General features: G+C 35.8%; 1 protein-coding gene across 2 annotated transcripts in view; it reads left to right on the plus strand.

Annotated features, from left to right (window-relative positions):
• Window positions 1-5,556, plus strand: part of KIF27 (kinesin family member 27) — a 99,678-nt gene extending 94,122 nt beyond the window's left edge. The window contains exon 19 of one of the 2 annotated variants that reach the window (XM_057548773.1): window positions 3,927-5,556. The gene's annotated coding sequence lies outside the window, so the exon portion shown is untranslated. Of the gene's footprint in view, window positions 1-3,240; window positions 3,261-3,926 lie in introns of those variants that run through there. The other variant, XM_057548774.1, reaches the window with a different exon arrangement.
• Window positions 5,557-8,864: the final 3,308 nt, after the last annotated feature.

The raw sequence follows: 8,864 nt of genomic DNA on the forward strand, positions 1-8,864 counted from the left end.
AAAGTATGTTATAATACAATAATTATAATATAAATTTATATTGTTATTCTCAAATACAAGGATATTTTGTTATTTTTTTAAAAAACAGTTAAATATTATATCAGAGAGAGAGTCACCTGCTGTGTATGTTTTGGCTGAAACAGCTGAAAATTTGTGCCAGAATGCACTCTGTGGGGTAAGGCAACTGGCTAGGTTTAGGGATTAAGGTTAATTTAGGGTCCTCAGAGGCTGAGTGATCATTCTTGACTTTTTTTTTTTTTTTTATAAATTTATTTATTTATTTTTGGCTGCGTTGTGTCTTCATTGCTGCACGCGGGCTCTCTCTAGTTGCGTCCAGCGGGGGCTACTCTTCGTTGCGGTGCGTGGGCTTCTCATTGTGGTGTCTTCTTTTGTTGTCGAGCAGGGGCTCTAGGCACATGGGCTTCAGTAGTTGTGGCTCACGGGCTCTAGAGCGCAGGCTCAGTAGTTGTGCATGGGCTTAGTTGGTCTGTGGCATGTGGGATCTTCACAGACCAGGGCTCGAACCCGTGTCCCCTGCATTGGCAGGCAGATTCTTAACCACTGCACCACCGGGGAAGCCCCCCATTCTTGACTTTTTAAACACGGTCTCTGCTCTTTTTTCTGGAATTGCTTTTAGAGTATTATATTATTGGTTTGCTAATATTATGGAATATAGGTTTATCATCTCTCTCCTGCCCTATCTATTCAGCATATCTCTCATTATGCTACTAAAATTGGGAGAAATGAATACAGTTCCATGGAATAGGGAAACAAGGATAGAATAACACTAAAGTATTCTAACATATCAAGGAAAAGGTATCTGGTCATATGGAGTACACCTGTAAAGCTTGACATCTAGCCAGAGGATCTTTAGCTAGTAAGTTGATGGGCTTAATCTGAGATTTTTTTCCTCTACAACCTGGTTACTCAGGCCTGTACACAGGCCACCCAGATTGCACGGGGGTTGTAAATATGTAAATGAAATTTTTTCTTCAAGATATTTTTGGTCTAAATCTTATTATATAATGTAAACCTCAGTTTGGAATTAAGAACTCAACATTGCTTTGCCCAACAAATTTTTCATCATATTTTTCAATCACAGAAAACATTTCATTATAATGACCAGAGGTATGATTTTGTTACTTATGTTATTATTTTTGTTACTTTTCCAAACTTTTACTTGTAAAATAAAGTTTTTTCTTAAACCAATTAATGTTTGGGGTGGGCAGTAGCAAAATCACCCTGATTTATGGAATCTTACTCCATGAGAGTAACCCACTTTATTACTGACTCCAACTTTTCCTACCTGATGCTAAGTTTTTTCTTTTGTTCTTTCCTTTGTTGCTATTGACCCTGACCATCTTACCTAAGACCCAGACTGTTGCCCTGTGCTCAAAGACTGTTTTCCTTTTCTAGTTTCTAGCCCCTAGGAAGTAGGGTTCCTTGGTCTTACTGGTAAAAAAAAGTTTCCTATAGGAGAAGAAAACCAAACCAAAACAAACTTCTAAGTTGGTGAATAGTTTCTAGATCTCTTAAGTATGGTATTAAAACTCATTTGAATTATGGGTTAAATAGACTTCTGTGGACTTAACCTGGAAACGGAACCACAAATTATAACTTCGGCCCAAAGAGAAACTGTTTCAACCAACAAATTTACAAACCAACTTAGAGATTTTATTTTTAACAGGGACTATTTGAAGTCAGATTCCTGTTTTCAGCTAGTTTTCTCTTTTTGCCTTTGGTTTATATGATATGTATTTAATATATATCCTATATAATGTGTGTTTTAGATAGATAGACAATGGCAAAAGGCCAGTGCCTTAGCAAAGCACAGCAATCATATATTTATTAATATGTACATATTTATTAATGAAGCCCCTAATTTTAAGTTCCTTATAAAATTAAGTAATAATTTAGAAATAATTCATATAAGAATGTATTTTGACATTGGAATTCTGCTTGCCCAAGAAATGGACACATATTTGCTTTACCTGTGGAAAATATAAACACATTTTCTAAAAGCCAGCTCACTAACAAAGCAAAAAAATTTATATTAAACCAACAATGAGTAGATTTGATAATGCAAATGTGAACTGACATCTAAATAACAAAGGTACAATTTTTTTTCTTCCTTTTGGTTAAACATACATCTTTTATATGCTATGATAGATTTCAGATAAATACTCAAACAAACACATATAAATAATGTCCTGGATAATATATTCTGGGAGTGAACCTCTTGTCTTTCTAGTTTAGTCAGTGCACTCACAAAGGAAAGAAAAATTGTCATCTCCCCCAAGGCAAGTTCAATTTTTTTACATTAATAATAAATTTACCCTCTGTTTCACATGCTCTCCTTAATCTAAACATTTTGTCATTGTTTGCCTTTTTGCGTGTATATGAAATATGTCTGTGGGGTTTTTTTTGTTCATTATTTTTTTTCCACCTATAACAGAGCATTTGGAAAGAAACATATTTGCCTCCATAAAGTACTAGTTCTTTCCCTAACTCCAGAGTGTTGTAGATAACAGAGTCGGAGACTTCTATGAGTATGGGAACTATGGGTGGTAAGAACATCAGTGAAGGTGCTTTTGTGCTTCAATGTTTGCTTTCTTTTGCTAATGTTTCCCCCCCGCCTTAGTTCTTCGTATCTTCATGAACTCAGTGTCCAAGGAGTCAGCAAAAATATACATATGATCTTCAGTAATGTGGACTTTTTTGCCATTGGCTTGTTTGTAATAATCCAGGTCAATAAAGTGATAAATGCTTATTTAAGAATGGGCGTCTTATATTTTAAAACAAAGTGTCATACTAAGTCTTAGAATGAATTGCTAAGAAGTCAAGTCCTTAGTGGGAGTTTGGTTCTATAGTCAACACAAATTCTCATGCATTAAATGCAAGTGTGGGGCTTCCCTGGTGGCGCAGTGGTTGGGAATCTGTCTGCCAATGCAGGGGACACGGGTTCGAGCCCTGGTCTGGGAGGATCCCACATGCCGCGGAGCGACTGGGCCCGTGAGCCACAACTACTGAGCCTGCGCGTCTGGAGCCTGTGCTCCGCAACAAGAGAGGCCGCGATAGTGAGAGGCCCGCGCACAGCGATGAAGAGTGGCCCCCACTTGCTGCAACTGGAGAGAGCCCTCGCACAGAAACGAAGACCCAACACAGCCATAAATAAATAAATAAACAAATTAAAAAAAAATGCAAGTGTGACATGTTTTGCTCTTTCATTTATTTCCTTAGGCACATACTCGTGATTTTATAAAACACTGGAGTATGAATAATGAAAGCTCAGTGTCCACTCATGTCTACAATTCCTCTCTCAACTTCACTGGAATTTTTTAAAGTATTCATTATGTATATTTTACATTTAAAGATATAACAGGCTGCAGGCTGCCTTGATAAGTATTGATAACATATTTCTTCTATGTTTATATTTTCAAAAATTGAAAATAAAGTTGAGAGATCTTGTCACAATAAATTTCTCAAATGCATTGGGTATGTAGTATTTTGAGCTCATCCGGGCAGTAGTGTTCAAAGGGTGGTTATGGGAGCATCTTTCTAATGGGGAGGAGTATTTTATCACTGTCATTGTTTACCTTGATGCTGATAATAAGAAGTAGACTGACTTTTCATAAGTTTCATTGTTTTAAAATTCTCTACAAACAATGCACCCCTTAATGCCTGCATCAGGGGTGACTGCTTCCATTCCTTGCTTTTGGAATGCAGTGCATACGTGGCACCGGATACTAGAGTGGTGTTTGATTTTCATAATGGCCTTCATGTTGACACCAACAATACCTCAATGTGGTGGTAGTTAGAACAAGAGAAATTATAAAAAGAAAGCTCAGAAAAACTTGATGTTATAATGTTGGCTTTTGATATTTTGCATAGTTCTTATTTGTCCCTTTTTATATCTTTTTTCCTAGGAATGTCCACAATGAATCAACAGAATTGTCACTATTGTAATTTAACTGAACCCAAATATATTGACTTAGATTTAGGTATTAGGTTCTCCTGGTAAATTATTACACAAAACTCTACTGAGTTATCTCTGCAGTACTCAAAGAGAAAAACAGAACAATCTCACAGACTTTGTTATAATGAGCAAGATCCTTATATGCCCAAGGAACAGAACCATTCACAACAGAAGAGTAGAAAACTGAACATCTAAAAACTTGTATACTTACGATTTTTGGAAATTTAAAACTCCATTTATTAGTAAATACTTGTGTAATTAAAGTAGAACAAAAGAAATGCATCTTGAAACAATATTTGCATACTGTATTGTGTTTTCAAGCTTATTACAGTATATACAAAGCAAGGTATGATTTTTCAAGTCCAAAGTGGTAAATATTGTTAGAATTTATTTGATTTGAGGGGTCTCTTAAAAGAACCACTTCTTGAACCCTGCCCCAAGTAACAACAACAAATTATAGGCAGATGATAGCTTACTTACCCCTCACTCCCCACAGTGTTCCAGGATTCAAATAGCTCTGATAAAAACAGAAGAAAAAGAGGTTTATTTTAAAGCATTCCATAGGCCAGCAAGGAATTTTCAAAAATGTTTTGAGAGAATATATTTTATTTCTCTTGAAATAACATAAATTTAACTTCGCTCTTTGGCTATCTCTATACCCTAAAGAATACTCCCAGTTAGTATTGAATTTGCCATTTGAAAATATACATCCCAGTTTTTAATACTGATCTCTCTTCCTATGATTACTATTAATTCAGGATTGTATGAAAAAAAGCCACCCTAGACAGAATTTGAATGGAAATTGTGGAGCCATTCAATAGAGAGTTACAAGAAACATTAGTTTTAAATAAATTTCATCAGTTGTAACATAAACTGAAGAATTTAAGTGAAGGACTTAAGTGATTTTACCGGTGAAGAACCGTGGAGAGTATGCAAAAACAAACACTGTAGGCAGAATTGACAGGATTTATCTTTATAAAACAATACTTAACCATTTCGTTTAATTTTTCTCTCTGCTAAAATATCCCTGAATTTGTCTCCTGAAAAATCTTTGGCTAAAAGACTTCCATTCATAATTACAAACCAGCAGCTCTTAGACTGCCTTGAGAGGCTGAACTGATGTTATTCATTTTTGTTTGTGGCCTGCGTTGGTATTTCATTGTTCGCCATGAAAACGAGTAAGGAGTTAATCTGAATTGAACTGATTTATAATTTTGATAATTTATAAGTATTATCAAAGTTTTGTTGTTACTTTCTAGCATGATTATTTTTTCCTAGATCGGGAAAAGGGCAAGGTATTTGTATACTGAGGTGCCGGTCTTCTTTTGAAATTCTACCCATCACCTGGGGGTTGGGCCACATTTAAATTGTTCCATTGGAGCCTGGAAGTAAGCCTGTCTGTTTCACTGGACATTTTCCCTAGGTGTCACTAGCTGTAAGACAACCAGAACATGATCAGAATGACCCAGGTTATAATCTTATTAATGGAGTACCTTAAATAATTATATTTTCTAAAACACCAAACAGCCATTTTTTTAAAAAAAAACAATTTATGAATCACTCCCTTGCATTTAAAATCAAAATCTTATTTTTCAAATGCAACTCTAATTATTTAATAAATTATTTGGTAGTGAAACTACTGTTTTTACTACATGTAAATAGTTTGTTGCTTTATCAAATAAATATATAAAAGCACTTTGAAAACTAAAGCATCATACATGTTTATGATAGAATTACAAGTAGGTTTTCCATAGGGTTGGTTGTCAAAATGTGATAACTTTTTAGCACAAATGTGGTTGCTTACTTTATATATATATCAAAAAACATTTTCAAACAAATTCTCAGAGTTTTCATTATATATGTTAGCAACAGTAGAAATAACTAGTCTCTGGAAAGTTTCATGTGAATTCAATTCTCACAAGAAAATATTTTAAAGACTTGGCTGAGTCTATTTTTATAGGCCTCAGAAGTGCTTCATGACTATTTCTTTGATTTATAAACAAAAAATATGTTTTTACTGGGTTTTTAACCGCCAGTTTTTGGCCATTTGTTACTTATTTCTTTAGTAACAATTACATTTTTTTGTTATTGATGAATTCTGGCTAGAAATAACTTTTCTGGGACTTCCCTGGTGGTGCAGTGGTTAAGAATCTGCCTGCCAATGCAGGGGACACGGGTTCAAGCCCTGGTCCGGAAAGATCCCACATGCCGCAGAGCGACTGAGCCTGTGCGCCACAACTACTGAGCCCGTGTGGCACAACTGCTGAGCCCATGCGCCGCAACTACTGAAGCTGGCACGCCTAGAGCCCGTGCTCCGCAACAAGAGAAGTCACCGCAATGAGAAGCCTGCGCACCGCAACGAAGAGTGGCCCCCGCTCGCCACAACTAGAGAAACCCTGAGCGCAGCAACAAAGACCCAACGCAGCCAAAAATTAAAAAGAAAAAAAAAAGAAAATAACTTTTCTTAAAACTGAAAAGTCTAGTTTCTATTTGGTAAATATTTTAAGCTCAATTTTTCCCTCAGGGAAACTGTAAAAGTTAATTTTTTGGTACATGTATAGGTATGTGATCAAATTAACAGCAAAGTCAGTCTTTGGCCTTTCATACTCTTAGCTACTATATACAAGAAGTATATTAGAATTAAATCTAACAATACCATGGCAGTCTCCTTTGTAAGTATTCTGAGGGAAGCTCATTTCCCTTAGTTTGCAAGTATCTGCCAATGTTAAGGAATATTTTGTCTCTATTTAGATCAAAGCATCCATGACCTGTGCAGCCAAATAATCAAAGAGAAGGCCAAGACTTTAAGTGTAATGGAACCTATAATCAGAAGTATTCTAGTGGATTGTGAACAAATAGAGAGGAAGAATACTAACATGCACTTTTCCTGGGAGAGTTACTTTCATTGGTCCTCTTATAAGGTTTATTACAAAGTTCACTATCTCACTAATCACTGAGAAGGGAAACTAGATGTAAGGACCTGATTATGTGTGTTTAATTGGCCAGGCTACAGCAAACCAAAACACCCTTCAGAACCAGGCCAGTACCCCGGGGTTTAGTTCTTGTATGGGGAAAAATCTGTGCCTCTTTCAAAGGGTGAGCTGATAATTAAAGTTACTTGTATTCTGAAGACATCACAAAAATGGCATCTATAGACAACTGATGGAAATTTTCTTTAGATATTTAATTTATAGGCATTTTTCTGCTTTATGTTTTCTATTAACCTTTTATCATTGAGGCTAGAGCTGAGAACTAAAAGCCCTATCACTCAAGGAACTTAATTGATTGCAGTGATGAGTACTATGGAGAAAATAAAGCAGGGTAAGGGAAAAGAGAATCAAGGATGCTTTTTTTTTAGTTAGAAATTGTTTCTGAGTTAGGCAAACACACAAAGCTGTAAAAACCAGATGTAAGCTCACCAACTTAAAAATTGCTTTTCAATTGACCCAGTGCATGCATGCTCAAAAGGGGCAATTATCATAAATTGCATGTGAACACAGAAATCACATCCAGCCAGTTTTTATGGGAGGGGAAGAGCACTGACTAATTTTGCTGAGCCATTGGAAACTGCTCTAGATCTACTGTTTTGATCTATACAGTTGCTTAGGACTTATTTCAAGTTTAGGATCACATTTCACTTAAAAATTTTTTGAGATATAATTCACATAACAAAAAATTTACCATCTTAAAGTGCACAATTCAGTAGTTTTTAGTATATTCACTGTGTTGTGCAATCTTACTAATTCCAGAACATTTTCATCATGCCAAAAAAACCTCTGTTCTTATTAGTAATCAGTCCCAATTTTCGTTTTCTCCCATCCCCTGGCAACCACTAATCTCTCTGTCTCTGTGGAATTGCCTATTTTTGCCATTTCATACATCCTTTAGTGTATGGCTTCTTTTCCTTAGGATAATGTTTCCAAGATTCATTCATGTAGCCTGTAAGAATATTTCATTCCTTTTTATGGCTGAATAATAATCCATTATGTGGATATACCACACTTTGTTTATCCATTCATGAGTTGATAGACATTTGGATTATTTCTATTTTTTGGCTCTTATGAATAACCATGCTATGGAATGCTATAAACGTCTGTGTACAAGCTTTTGTGTGAATATGTTTTCAGTTATCTTGGGTATACGCCTAAGAGTGGAATTTCTGATTCATATGGTAAATCTACATTTAACTTTTGGAGAGATTGCCGAACTGTTTTCCATAGCAGCTGCACCATTTTACATTCCCACCAGCAGTGTATGAGGGTTCCAATTACTTTACATCCTTGCCAACACTTGTTATTGTCTTTTTTATTATACCCATCCTAGTGGATGTGAAGTGGTCTCTCATTGTGGTTTTGAGTTACATTTTCCTAATGACTAATGATACTGAATATTTTTTTCATGTGTTTATTGGCCATTTGTTTATCTTCTCTGGAGAAATGTCTGTTCAAATCCTTTGCCCCTTTAAAATTGAGTTATTTGTGTTTTCAATGTTGAATTGTAAGAGTTCTTTATATTTGCTAGATACAAGTCCCTTATCAGGTATGATTTGCAAATATTTTCTCCCATTCTGTGTTGTCTTTTTACTTTTTTAATGGTGTCCTCTGCATTGCAGAAGTTTTTGCTTTTGATGAAATCCAATTTATCTTTTTTTCTTTCGGTTGTTTGTGCTTTAGTTGTCATATCTAAGAAACCATTGCCTACTCCAATATCATACATACAGATTTACACCTGTCTTTCCTTCTAAGAGTTTTATTGTTGGGACTTCCCTGGTGGTGCAGTGGTTAAGAATCCACCTGCCAATGCAGGGGACACGGGTTCGAGCCCTGGTCCAGCAAGATCCTACATGCCACGGAGCAACTAAGCCCATGCGCCAGAACTACTGAGCCTG

Source organism: Balaenoptera acutorostrata, chromosome 6 (assembly GCF_949987535.1).
Source record: "Balaenoptera acutorostrata chromosome 6, mBalAcu1.1, whole genome shotgun sequence".
Taxonomy (NCBI): domain Eukaryota; kingdom Metazoa; phylum Chordata; class Mammalia; order Artiodactyla; family Balaenopteridae; genus Balaenoptera; species Balaenoptera acutorostrata.